This window comes from Peromyscus californicus, unplaced genomic scaffold (assembly GCF_007827085.1).
Source record: "Peromyscus californicus insignis strain IS unplaced genomic scaffold, ASM782708v3 Scaffold_5__1_contigs__length_169319896, whole genome shotgun sequence".
NCBI lineage: Eukaryota > Metazoa > Chordata > Mammalia > Rodentia > Cricetidae > Peromyscus > Peromyscus californicus.
In genome coordinates, this window is record NW_026294573.1 from 121,570,397 (window position 1) to 121,584,994 (window position 14,598).

A 14,598-nucleotide genomic window follows, 5' to 3' on the forward strand; every position below is an offset into this window, starting at 1 on the left:
AGCTGGCTGTTTCTGTCATAACTCACATTTTTTGCACTTCCTGTTTTACTAGGTAATATTATTTCCTTCTCGGGTCTCTGAGGGAGTTGAAGATTAGATAGTTATAGTTACAGTTTTCCTTGTTAAGAACTTCAGAAAAGAAAGTCATTATGAGGTGTTAAGTGTATAAGTTTGAAAGACATCATAAGATAGTTTTCTGTTGGTTATACCAGATAGGATAGGAAGTGAATTAGGTACATTTTGGACTCACCAAAATAGGATACATAAAGGAGTATTTTCTCTGAATTTGTCTTATGCAATTGAACTAGACATTGTTGATGTATTTATTGCTTGTATATATGGTATACAGTTATTGTACTTATTGTATATAGTTTTTCTTATATTAGTTATAACTTTTTTTATTTCAGACAAAAAAGGGGAAATGTGGTGATGTATTGTATCCCCCAATATACTGTGTCCCCCAATAAAACTTGCCTGGAGATCAGAGGGAAAAGCCAGCCACTCTACAGAAGTCAGGCAATGGTAGCACATGCCTTTCATCCTATCACTTGGGAGGCAGGGATCTATCTGAATCTATGTGAGTTCAAGGCCACACTGGGAACAGAGCCAGGCATGGTGGCACACGCCTTAAAATTCCAACACTAGTTAACCATGGAGGTCTATACAGACAGACAGGAAGTGACAGAGCTGGGTAGGAAGAGGAAGTGATGTAGTTGGACAGAGAGAGCAAATCAGATGGCAGAACAGCAAGGTATATAGATGCGGGTAGAGAGGAAGTAGCTTGCTTTTGGAAGCTGCGGAGTTGGTGAGGTGAGGTTAGCTATGGCTTTTCCTATTTCCCTGATCTCTCAGGTTTTCACCCCTATTATCTGACTCTCTGTATTTTATTTAATAAGACCATTTAGCAATTTGTCTACAGTCTATCTTTTATATATATCATCTGGTAATCCTCATAGGGAATGAGTAATAACACTTTAGAGAACCGCAGGTAAGCCCCTTCCACAGACCTCCAATACTCCCTCAGAACCCATCCAGTCACCCCCAACTGCTCCCCGTTCTTTGCTGTGGGATGGTCTGTATGTCAAGTGTGTTGCTGATTGGTCAATAAATAAATCACTGATTGGCCATTGATTAGGCAGGAAGTGTAGGCGGGACAAGGAGGAGAATAAAGCTGGGAAGTGGAAGGCTGAGTCAGAGAGACACTGCCAGCCGCCACGATGAGAAACAGCATGTGAAGATGCCAGTAAGTCACGAGCCATGTGGCAAGGTATAGATTAATGGAAATGGATTAATTTAAGCTGTAAGAGCAGTTAGCAAGAAGCCTGCCACGGCCATACAGTTTGTAACCAATATAAGTCTCTGTGTTTACTTGGTTGGGTCTGAGTGGCTGTGGGACTGGCAGGTGAGAGAGATTTGCCCTGACCGTGGGCCAGGCAGGAAAACTCTAGCTACAGTTCTTCATCACCTTATCTGGGCCCACAACTCAGGTAAAAGCCCCCCTACTTTACCAGAGGAAACACCAGCACCCAGGACGCCAGGTAAGACCACTGACCCATGCCTGCAGACCACCAACACTCACTTGGAGCCCGCTCAGCCTACCAGCAACTCCCCTGTCCTCATCACCATATACCAGCTCACACTTCAGGCTTTACCAAAGTTCATGATGGCACTCAGAACCCCAAGGTAAGACCCCCTGCCTGCAGACCACCAACACTCCCTCCGTGCCTGCCTAACCTATCCCCCGAAGCACTCCACCCCATCACCATATCTTAGCCCATAAATCTTGAGGAAACACCTACTCCACCTGAGGCCAAGAGAATCCCATGCCACTCTGGCCAGAAGACCAAAGGTAACAGAAACCAAGGTTAAAAAAACACAATCAAAAACATCTATTTAACATAGACAAACTCAGAAATCAGCACCTAGACCCAATACTACCCAAACCCCAGATGCCTAAACACTAGTATAAAAACACAATCAACAATGAATGGGTTTAACTACACCCACGAAAACACAGGAAATAATCTCACACCAGGAAAACCAAAAAGGAAGAACATACACACTACCACCAGCACCTACAACAACAACAAAATAACAGGAGCTAATAATCACTGGTCATTGATAGCTCTCAATTTCAATACACTCAATTCCTCAATTAAAAAAAAAAAGCACAACTAACAGAATAAATGAAGGTGCTGATACAAGAAACACACCTCAATATCAAAGAGACATTACCTCAGAGTAAACAGTTGGCAAAAGATTTTCTAAGCAAATGAACCTAAGAAACAAGCTGGTATAGCCATTTTGAGCTTAGAAAAATAGTATATGTTCGTAGTTTTGTAAATATTACAAATACAAATCCACATAGTATTTATCACTTACAAAAAAGAAAGTAGTAATGTCATAGATCTAGACCATCTGGAAGACGCCACCTTAACCACATAGGCAAAGTTAACCTGTAATCATAGACTGACACCGTGTACCTCTCATATGATGCAGTGAAAGAGTAAGAATGTTTCCACGACAGTCAGGACTGTTGCACAGAAAAACCCTATCTCAAAAAACCAAACAAAACAAAACAAAAAAAGAATGTTTCTGTGGCTTTCTTGCCCCAAATGTGTGAGGTCATCATGAAGACACCAGTCATATATCAGTTACTTCAAAACATCAAGGTTATGCATAGTAAAATTTGAGAAACTGGTATAAGAGATGCTGAAGCAGTATAGTAACTAAAGGCAACTTAGGATTGTTTCATAATGGTATCAGGGAAACACTGAGTAGGGGTTGTTGTGTATAATATAGAAGAGAGAAACACAAAATGGAAAATAAGGAAGCATGATATCTGACAGACTTCCTCTAGTTAGGAGAGGAGTAAAACAGAAAAATCAGCACAAGAGTTTTCAAGTTTTAATGAAAACTGATTGAATTAAGAAATCCAAGGAACCCACTTAGTGTAACTAAAGACAAAAGCAGTGAAATCACAGAGTTCAAAGACAAAGAGATTAAACAAGTAACAGAAAAATACTGAGTGAAATTAGGGGATGGATGTGACATAGCAGTAGAGTGCTTGTATTCACAAAACCTTGGACTTAATCCCTAGCATCACACATATAGAAAAGGGACTAATTGATAGATAGCTTACTTCTCAGCAGTAGAGGAAGCCATTGGAAGTACTGTCTCCGTTGTAGTAAAACAAACAAAATACTCATGGGCTTAAAAATCTCACCCCTAATAAACTTTGCCTGAAGATCAGAGGACAGAACAAGCCACTACATTAAACATAGAGGTCAGGCAGTGGTGGCACACACCTTTAATCCTAGCACTCAGGAGGCAGAGATCTGTCTGGATCTCTGTGAGTTCAAAGCCACCTTGGACTACATGAGATTGACTCAGTGTAGGACAGAAACGAGCCAGACAGTGGTGGCACACACCTTTAATCCCAGCACTTGAGATCTCATGCCTTTGCTTGGGAAGTACACATGCCTTTAATCCCAGGAAGTGATGGCTGGGCAGAGAAAGGTATATAAGGTGTGAGGAGACAGGAATTAGAAGGCTTTTAGGGGAGACTGCAACTGTTTCCTGAGACAGAGACCGCCAACACATGATTGGACTAAGAAGTGAGTCTTTGCCTAGGTGGGACCCAGGGGCACAACCCTGCGCCCCTACACCACCACCCACTGCAGTCCCAGTTTCAGGCCAGTCAGGCAGGCAGACCTCCTGCAGACAGGTCAGACTACCATCATCCCCCATCAGACCCTGTAACCCAAGCCCCACCTCCCCCAAATCCCACCCACCCTCCCAAGACTGCAACTGTTCCCTGAGACAGAGATAGCCAGCATCCGACTGGACTAAGAGGTGAGTGTTTATCCTCAAACCTGAACACCACAGCCCCTAGGCTTTGGGCCCAGGGGCACAACCCTGTGCCCCTACACCACTACCCATTGCAGTCCCAGTTTCAGGCCAATCGGCAGGCAGACTTCCTGCAGACAGGTCAGACTACCACCATTCCCCACCAGACCTTATAACCCACAAGCCCCACCCCTCCAAAACCAACTGCATGCTAAGATTACAACTACTCCCTGAGACAGAGCCCACAAGGGCAATTGGACTAAGAGCTTCTCCCTGAGACAAACAGTCCATCAGCACCGACTAGACCAAGAGCTCCCACTGGACCAAGAGTATCGATCAGACCGAGAGAATCCCTCAGACACAGACACCACTTGCACCAAATGGAGAAAGAGATAGGTAGATGCCAGTGCAAAAATACAGTCAACAACAAAAAAACCCACCATGACTCCATCAGAACCTACATCAGCAAGACCTGAACATCGAAGAAACAGAAGAAATTGACCTTAAAAATGACCTTAAGAAGATGATATAGATCTTTAAAGAGGAAATGAAAAATTCCCTTAAAGAATTAGAGGAAAAGTCAAACAAAAAATGAGAAGCAGTCAGTAAATCTGTTGAAAGCCAAGAGAAAGCAATTAAACAAGTGAAGGAAACAGTTCAAGATTTTAAAACTGAAATGGAGTCAATAAAGAAGGCACAAACTGAGGTAATGCTGGAAGTGGAGAATTTGAGTAAACAAACAGGAACTACAGATGCAAGCATAACCAACAGAATGCAAGAGATAGAAGATCAGATCTCTGGTGTTGAAGATATGGTAGAGGAAATAGATTCATCAAAGAAAACACTAAAGCCAATAAAGTCATGACCCAAAATGTCCAGGAAATCTGGGACACCATGAAAAGACCAATATACTCAACAAAATCATAGAAGAAAACTTTCCCAACCTAAAGAAGAAAATGCCTATAAAGATACAAGAAGGTTACAGAACACCAAATAGACTGGATCCAAAAAAAAAGCAAAAAAACAAAAAACACCCCCTCGCCACATAATAATCAAACCACTAAACATACAGAATAAAGAAAAAATATTAAGAGCTGCAAAGGGAAAAGGCCAAGTTACATATAAAGGCAGACCCATAAGAATAACACCTGACTTCTCAATGGAGACTCTAAAAGCCAGAAGGTCCTGGACAGATGTTATGCAGACACTAAGAGACCATGGATGACAACCCAGACTATTATACCCAGCAAAACTCTCAATCAAAATAGACGGAGTAAACAAAATATTCCATGATAAAACCAGATTTAAACAGTATCTCTCTACAAACCCAGCCCTACAGAAAGCACTTGAAGGAAAAATCCAACCTAAGGAAGTTAGATACACCCATGAAAACACAGGCAAGAGATAGTCCCACACCAACAAATACAAAAGAAGGGAAACATACAACACTACCACCAAAAAATAACTGGAATTAACAATCACTGGTCATTAATATCCCTTAATATCAATGGACTCAATTGGTCTATAAAAAGACATAGGCTAACAAAATGGATATAAAAACAGAATCCATCCTTCTGCTGCATACAAGAAACACACCTCAACTTCAAAGACAGACACTACATCAGAATAAAAGGCTGGGAAACGACTTTACAATCAAATGGAATTAAGAAGCAAGTGGATGTAGCTATCCTAATATCTAATAAAATAGACTTCAAACTAAAATCAATTGAAAGAGATCAGGAAGGACATTACATATTTATCACAGGGAAAATCCGACAAGATGAAGTTTCAATTCTGAATATTTATGCCCCAAATACAAGGGCACCTATATTCGTAAAAGAAACATTACTAAAGCTTAAATCACACATCAAACCTCATACACTAGTAGTGGGAGACTTCAACACCGCACTCTCACCAAGGGACAGGTCTGCCAGACAGAAACTTAACAGAGAAATAAGGGAACTAACAGACATTATGACTCAAATGGACTTAATAGATATGTGAGAACATTCCATCCTAACACAAAAGAATATACCTTCTTTTCAGCACCCCATGGAACCTTCTCCAAAATTGACCACTTGCTTGGTCACAAAGCAAATCTCAACAGATACAAAAAAATTCAAATAACCTCCTGTATCTTATCGGACCACCATGCCTTAAAGTTAGATTTCAACAACAACAAAAGTTACAGAAAGCCTATAGTCTGGTGGAAAATGAATAATGCCCAATTGAATCACCAATGGGTCAAAGAAGAAATAAAGAAATTAAAGGTTTCCTAGAATTCAATGGACACTATGAAAGCAGTGCTAAGAGGAAAATTCATAGCTCTAAATGCCCACGTAAAGAAGTTGGAGAAATCTCACACTAGTGACTTAACAGCACAACTGAAAGCTCTAGAACAAGAAGCAAACTCACTCAGGAGAAACAGACCCCAGGAAATAATCAAATTGAGGGCTGAAATCAATAAAATAGAAACAAAGGGAACAATACAAAAAATCAACGAAACAAAGAGTTGGTTCTTTGAGAAAATCAACAAGATAGACAAGCCCTTATCCAAATTAACCAAAAAGCAGAGAGAGAGCATCCAAATTAGCAAAATCAGAAATGAAAAGGGAGACATAACAACAGACAACGGAGGAAATCCAGAGAATCATCAGGTCATACTTCAAAAACCTGTACTCCACAAAACTGGAAAATCTGAAAGAAATGCATGATTTTCTGGATAGGTACCACATACCAAAGTTAAATCGAGACCAGATAAACTATTTAAATAGACCAATAACCCCTAAGGAAATAGAAACGGTCATTAAAAGTCTCCCAACCAAAAAAAAGCCCAGGACCAGATGGTTTCAGCGCAGAATTCTACCAGATTTTCAAAGAAGAGCTAATACCAAATTCCTTTTATGAGGCTACAGTCACCCTGATACCCAAACCACACAAAGATGCAACAAAGAAAGAGAATTACAGACCAGTCTCCCTCGTGAACATTGATGCAAACATACTCAATAAAATACTGGCTAACTGAAACCAGGAACACATCAAAAAAATTATCCACCATGACCAAGTAGGCTTCATCCCAGGGATGCAAGGATGGTTCAACATACGAAAATCGGTCATATAAACAAACTGAAAGAAAAAAACACATGATCATCTCATTGGATGCTGAAAAAGCCTTTGACAAAATCCAACACCCCTTTATGATAAAGGTTCTAGAGAGATCAAGAATACAAGGAAGATACCTAAACATAATAAAGGCAATTTACAGCAAGCCGACAGCCAACATCAAGTTAAATGGAGAGAAACTCAAAGTTATTCCACTAATATCAGGAACAAGACAAGGCTGTCCGCTCTCCCCATACTTATTCAACATAGTACTTAAAGTTCTAGCGAGAGCAATAAGACAACAAAAGGAGATCAAGGGGATACAAATTGGAAAGGAAGAAGTCAAACTTTCCCTATTTGCAGACAATATGATAGTATACATTAGTGACCCCAAAAATTTTACCAGGGAACTCCTACAGCTGATAAACACCTTCAGTAAGGTGGCAGGATACAAGATTAACTCAAAAAAATCAGTAGCCCTCCTATATACAAATGATAAATGGGCTGAGAAAAAAATCAGAGAAACATCACCCTTTACAATAGTCACAAATAATATAAAATACCTTGGGGTAACTCTAAGCAAGTGAAAGACCTGTATGATAAAAAAACTTTAAGTCTCTGAAGAAAGCAATCGAAGATATCAGAAAATGGAAAGATCTCCCATGATCATGGATAGGTAGAATTAACATAGTAAACATGGCAATCTTACCAAAAGCAATCTACAGATTCAATGCAATTCCCATCAAAACCCCACACAATTCTTCACAGACTTGGAAAGAACAATACTTAACTTTAGATGGAAAAACAAAAAACCTAGGATAGCTAAAAGAATCCTGTATAATAAAGCAACTTCTGGAGGCATCATGATCCCTGACCTCAAGCTCTACTATAGAGCTACAGTAATAAAAACAGCTTGGTACTGGCATAAAAACCAACATGTAGACCAATGGAAACCAATTGAAGACCCTGACATTAATCCACACATCTATGAACATATGATTTTTGACAAAGAGGCCAAAACTGTACCATGGAAAAAAGAAAGCATCTTCAACGAAGAGTGCTGGCATAACTGGATGTCAACATGTAGAAGGCTGCAAATAGATCCATATCTGTCACCATGCACAAAACTCAAGTCCAAGTGGATCAAAGACCTCAACATAAATCCAGTTACACTGAACTTGATAGAAAAGAAAGTAGGAAGTAGTCTGGAACTCATTGGCACAAGAGACCACTTCCTAAATATAACACCAGTAGCACAGACACTGAGAGCAACAATTAATAAATGGGACCTCCTGAAACTGAGAAGCTTTTGTAGAGCAAAGGACACGGTCAATAAGACAAAATGACAGCCTACAGAATGGGAAAAGATCTTCACCAACCCCACATCTGACAGAGGGCTGATATCCAAAATATATAAAGAGCTCAAAAAATTAGACTTCAAAATACTGAACAATCCAATTAAAAAATGGGCTACAGAGCTGAACAGAGAATTCTCAACAAAAGAATCTCAAATGGCTGAAAGACATTTAAAGAATTGTTCAACATCCTTAGTCATCAGGGAAATGCAAATCAAAACAACTCTGAGATACCTCCTACACCTGTCATAACGGCTAAGACCAAAACACTGAAAACAGCTTATGTTGGAGAGGATGTAGAGCAAGGGAAACACTCCTCCACTGTTGGTGGGAATGCAAACTTGTATAGCCACTCTGGAAATCAATATGGTGGTTTCTCAGAAAATTGGGAGTAAGTCTTCCTCAAGACCCAGCTATACCACTCTTGGGCATATACCCAAGGAATGCTCAATCTTACCACAAGGACACATGCTCAACTATGTTCATATCAGCACTATTCGTAATAGTAAGAACCTGGAAACAACCTAGATACCCCTCAACTGAAGAATGGATAAAGAAAACGTGGCACATATACACAATGGAATACTACTCAGCAGTAAAAAACAATGATATCAAGAAATTTGCAGTCAAATGGATGGAACTAGAAAGTATCATCTTGAGTGAGGTAGCCCAGACTCAGAAGGACAAACATAGTATGTACTCACTCATAAGTGGATACCAGATGTGAGGGAAGGGATGGCCAGACTGCAACTCACAGCTCCAGAGAGGCTAGCTAACAGGGAAAAACCCTAGGAGCGACACATGGATGACCCAGCGAAGGTGAAGTGGATGAGATTTACATGAGCGGACTGGGTGTGTGTGTGGGGGGGGGGTGGCAGAGGGCGAGGAGTGGGGAATGAGAACATAGGGAAATGGGAGGGTCGAGCTGGAACAGGGACAGAGTGGGAGGGCAGGGAAGGAGATACCATGACTGATGAGGACATCATGGGAAAAGGAAGAGGCAGAGTGCTGGGAAGGCTCTCAGGAACCCACAAGGATGACACTACCATGGACTGCTGGCAGTGGTCCAGAGGGTGCCTGGACTGGTCTACTCTGGTGACAGGTCTAGCGAATACCCTAACTATCATCATAGAGCCTTTGTACAGTGACTGATGGAGGTGGATGCAGAGATCCACGGCCAGGTGCCAGGCTGAGCTCCAGGAATCTAATCGATGAGAGAGAGGAGGGATTCTGCAGGCGGGGAAAGTCGAGATCATGAGTGGAAGAAGTGCAGAGATGACTGGTCACACTATTGGAGGCCCATTAACTCTAGACGAGGGTCTGTGAAGCCCCCACAGAACTGGACTAGGCCCTCTAGATATGGAAGATGGTTGTTTGGCTCAAACTGTTTGGAGAGCACCCAGGCAGAGGGATTGGGATCTGTCCCTGGTGCATGGGCAGGCTTTTGGGAATCCGGTGCCTGTGGTGTGTGGTGCCTTGTGCAGCCTTGGTACAGTGGGGAGGGGCTTGGACCTGCATAGACTCAGTGTGCCAGGCTCTGCTGACTCCCCATGGGAGACCTTGATTTGAGTGATGTGGGGATGTAGTGTGGCTCGGGAGGGAGGGCTAGGAGATGGGAGGAGGGAGGAGATGGGATCTTCGGGGGGTATGTAGAGTGAGTAGAAAAAAAAAAAGGTTTTTTTGCTGAGGAACCCCCTTTGGCTAGAAAGCCTTTTTAGACCAAGTAGTTGATGAGGTAAGAGATGGTAGCTATGGCTTGTTCCTTTGTCTTTCTGATCTTTCAGCATTTACCCCAATATGTGGTTCCAGGATTTTTATTAAGACCTATTAGATTTCATGTTACACAAAAAGAAAGCTGTTTCCAGTGAAACAACATGAAAAACACTACTACAAGGTACTTTCAACAAAGAACAGTAATACTAAAGTGGGATAGGACTGAAGTGTAGAAAAGAATATATAGGAAACAGGAAATAATTTAGGGTGGGCTATTAGTAAGTTTAGGGCCAGCCTGGCAATTTAGCAGGACCCTGCCTCAAAATGAAAATTTTCTTAAAAAGCTTGAATAGAGCTCAGGGATAGAGCACTAGCCTGGCAAAGACAGAGCCCTAGGTTTAATTCCCTGACAAACAAAGAATAGCTCATTTTCATTTTCCATGGACTGGCCTAAAGCCTGCCATTTGTTCAAGGAGCTTCGCTGGTGTTCACTAGAAAGTGGCCGTTTTTTAAAACCAATCTGTATAGATCAGTCATCTGTACCATCTTCCTTAGAAGTGACTACTTCTAGGTCCACCCAGTGAAAGATAGGAAACACATGTCCACAAACCTACATCCATACCTAGCTCTACTCGAATTCACCCATAGCTTATGCTAGCTTCCCCTTTTTCCATTATGTGACAAACCTAGATCATATTATCTATAATATATTTAAATTTCCTGAGTTTCAGACTATAAATAGGTCTAAAACTGACAACACTTAAATAATAATGTTTTTAAAAAAGGTCCTAAAGAGTCCTGTGTTGGCTTGGAATGGTGGTTCACACCTATAATCCCACCACTTAGGATGCTGAGGCAGCAAGAGCACAATGTCCAAGATAGCCTGGGCTAAATGGTGAAACCCTGTTATTTATAGTTCTTTATAAATTTGTGTTTAGCTTTAAAAGAACATAGACAAACTGATATATTCTAACATTACCTAGATTAGTATTTCCAACCTCTGTACTATGTTTTCATTCATTTGAAATATCGATGGCTTCAATTACTTCTGTTTATATTCCATTCAGTGCACCTTCTAAACACTGATTACTTTTGAGCATAGAAAAATTAACATGTTTTTAAACTCAGCGATACATGAAAAGCCACACTGAAACTGTTTTGTGGTACAATAGAAGACAGAAAATCAAGGGGACATGAGGGGAAAAAAAGACCTTTACTCCACAGTGTGTTTGAGGATTGCTTCCGCTTCAAGTAAAGCAACCAGCACAACAGAGAATGTCACAGAATGCACAAGAACCACACAAGCTCAAGCCAGACAAAATGCCAGCACTGGGGAAGGAAATGGGTACAAAGTCTCACCCCTAGTCAAGAAGTTGTGTGCAATAGATAGCTGCTAGAGCTGCTGGGAGGAGGAAAAATCAGCTTTTTTTTTTTTTTTTTTTTTTTTTTGGTTTTTCGAGACAGGGTTTCTCTGTGTAGCTTTGCGCCTTTCCTGGAACTCACTTGGTAGCCCAGGCTGGCCTCGAACTCACAGAGATCCGCCTGGCTCTGCCTCCCAAGTGCTGGGATTAAAGGCATGCGCCACCACCGCCCAGCAAAATCAGCTTTTTTAATGGAGTGACATTGTGTCTATCAACTCAATAGTAGGCCCCAGGCTCAGAGTAGTAAGCCAACACAAATTGAATTCTAAGTTGGTGTTGCTGTGTGTGCACACCACTTATTTTTTCTAAAAGAGAAAGAACATGAAGTAGTAGTGAGTAGGAAGGTTGGGAGGGATCTGGAAGGAATTGGGGAAGAGAAAAGACTTTGAGTTTTACCCTAGCAGCAGTAATCTCATGGATGCACATCTGGAAGTACTGTATGAATTCATTAAATTATGGATGCATATCTAGAACTTCCCATGAACTCATTTAAGCTCTTTTACAACCCTTTGAGGTGTTATGTCAAAAGTCTCAAAATTGTACATGGCTATTAAGACACTTAAAGGTAACTTCCTCTTTAGAAGACCATACTCATGCTCTTGAGTGACTTATATACTTTTCCTAAGTGCCTCTCTAACATTTATGCTTAGAGCAAAACAAAACAAACTACTAGACACCTCTTAATATATCCTGCACATCCTTCTCCAGGAGTTAACCCAGTGAATACACTTAATCCTTCCTATCCACAATGTCCCAGATCTTGGGTTCTACATTCAGTGCCCCACTGTAATCTAGCCACCCTGCCTGCACCATAACCTCCCCAAGTCTTCCACCAAGATCTACCCTGAGTGCATCCCTGTACCCAGGCACCTTCAATGTCACATTCCAATCTCTCCACTGAGCCAGAATCCTACACACCATTCTCCAAGGTCTAGCCAGGTTCAGTCTACCTGATTTCACCTTCCTCCCACTCACTGTAATGTCCAGATTGACACCCCCAAACTCCAGGCTTGGACCAGGACTGGTTCCTGCAAACCATCCTAGTCTCCTATGTCCATCTGACTACACTCACCGAAGCCATAGCCACCTCTAGATTCAACCCAACCCACACATCCTCATTTCTCTCCTAACCTCCCTGTCCCTATCACACACAGAATAGTTGGACCATAACCTGTAAGCCACTCTAATAAATCCATCCCACTCTAACACAGAGATTCAGCTTATCAGTTCTGTATCTCTAGAGAATCTTGATTATACAGTATCTGACAAAACCAACAAAAAACCCAACACTAGGCATGAAAAGCCCTCGTTTGAGTTGTTGGTCAGGGTTGCCCATGACTCCTAGAACATTTAAGCTTTTGCTACTGCCCTAGGTTGCCCCCCACCCCCCCAACCCCCCCTCCCCCACCCCACCCTACCCCCACCAGAGGGAAGGTACATCCCTACTGAAGACACCATGAACTTGAGACACAGGAGCCAGATGACCCAAGTTCCATCTGATCTGGGAGCCTCCTCCCTGAGGACTAGCTTTCACGGTACCAGAAGGTTCCATGCAAGTTTCCAACAGAGGGAAGCAACCAACAGTTCCACCAGCTATGACAACTACCAACTACAACAACCAACAGGTGATTGTGGTGATATTTTATTTGTGCACCCCAATAAAGCTTATCTGAAGATCAGAGGAAAAAGCCAGCCACTATATTAAACATAAAAGTCAGGCAGTGGTAGCACACGCCATTCAGGAGGCAGAGATCCATCCAGATCTCTGAGTTCAAGGCCACACTGGGAACAGAGCCAGGCATGGTGGCACACGCCTTTAATCCCAGCACTAGTTAACCATAGAGGTCTAGTTAACCATAGAGGTCTGGAGGTCTGTACAGACAGATAGGAAGTGGGCATGGCAGAGTAGCTGGGTGGAGAGAGGAAGTAGATGGCAGAACAGAAAGGCATATAGGCGTGGGTATATAGGAAGTAGGTCTCTTTTCAGAAGCTGAGGAGTTGGTGAGGTGAGGTTGGCTGTGGCTTGTCCTATTCCTCTGATCTCTCAGTTTTTCACCTCAATATCTGGCGCTGGGTTTTTTATTAACAACTCTGTTTAGCAATTCGTCTTACAGGTGATGATAACCATAAAAGTGAAGTAGTAGCAAACATACCTTGGCAGTAACCAACAGCTCTCTAATTGGACTTATAAGACCCACTCAAGAAGGAAATCACATCTGGTACTGTAAACCTAGCCAACTTCTCTGGTCTAGTGTAGTCATGAAACTTAAGACGAAACTACAACTGCCACTTTACTAAACCAGCATAATACCCAACTTTATTATTAAAAGCTGTCCTTATACCCATAGGTACGTGTAGTTCTCACTTCTCCTCAAAGAAACTCATCCTTCCATCAAATGGAGACCATAACAAAAAACACAACTGACCAAACTGCAAAGTGGTAGAGCACAGTCCCCTCTGATAACATATACAACAAACTAACGCACCTAAGGATCAGGGATCATTTCAAAAGTGGATGATGGTGATGATAAGAGTCAGAGAAACAGGAATCTTGCTGTGTCGGAGTTGTCACCGACATGGCTGCTAAACACAAAATGAACAAGGATGACACCAAGAGACATGCTAACGTGGAAGGCGGAAAGCTCAGAAGGCTTCAACACTACAGAAAGAATTACAGGCAACTAAGGAATGGTAAGAGGGAAAAACAGCCTTCCCCAGAGAAAATCACCAATACACACAAATTTACATGTAAATAAAGAAAAAGAGACTGTGACTCTGAATAAGACCCAAGGGGGTAGGAAGTAGATGAGAGGGTCTGGAGGAACGAAATGATTAAATTATAATTAAAAAAAAAAAACAAAAACAAAACCTAACTCCAACTCTGCTTCATATTGACTCATACTGAAACACTTTTCTGAGGTGAAGTCAGGAATTCCCACTTCACTTCAGGAGAGTTCTCTGAAAAGAACTGCAGGCTGCAGAGGATCTGTCTGTCTCCTGCTCCACTGCTGGTGACACTTCTACACCAGCACCCAGCAATTTGTGTTTTTAATTCACCAAGGCCAACGGCTTCTTGTCATTTCAATATTTCTTTGTGCATACCAACACACAGGCACACACACCCTTTTCTCTGCTTTCCTACGTAAAAGGTGGTGTAG

At 41.8% G+C, this 14,598-nt stretch overlaps 1 protein-coding gene across 2 annotated transcripts in view; it reads right to left on the reverse strand.

Annotated features, from left to right (window-relative positions):
• The window catches only part of Mms22l (MMS22 like, DNA repair protein), a 124,555-nt gene that overhangs the window by 95,225 nt on the left and 14,732 nt on the right, over positions 1–14,598 (reverse strand). The window lies entirely within an intron of this gene.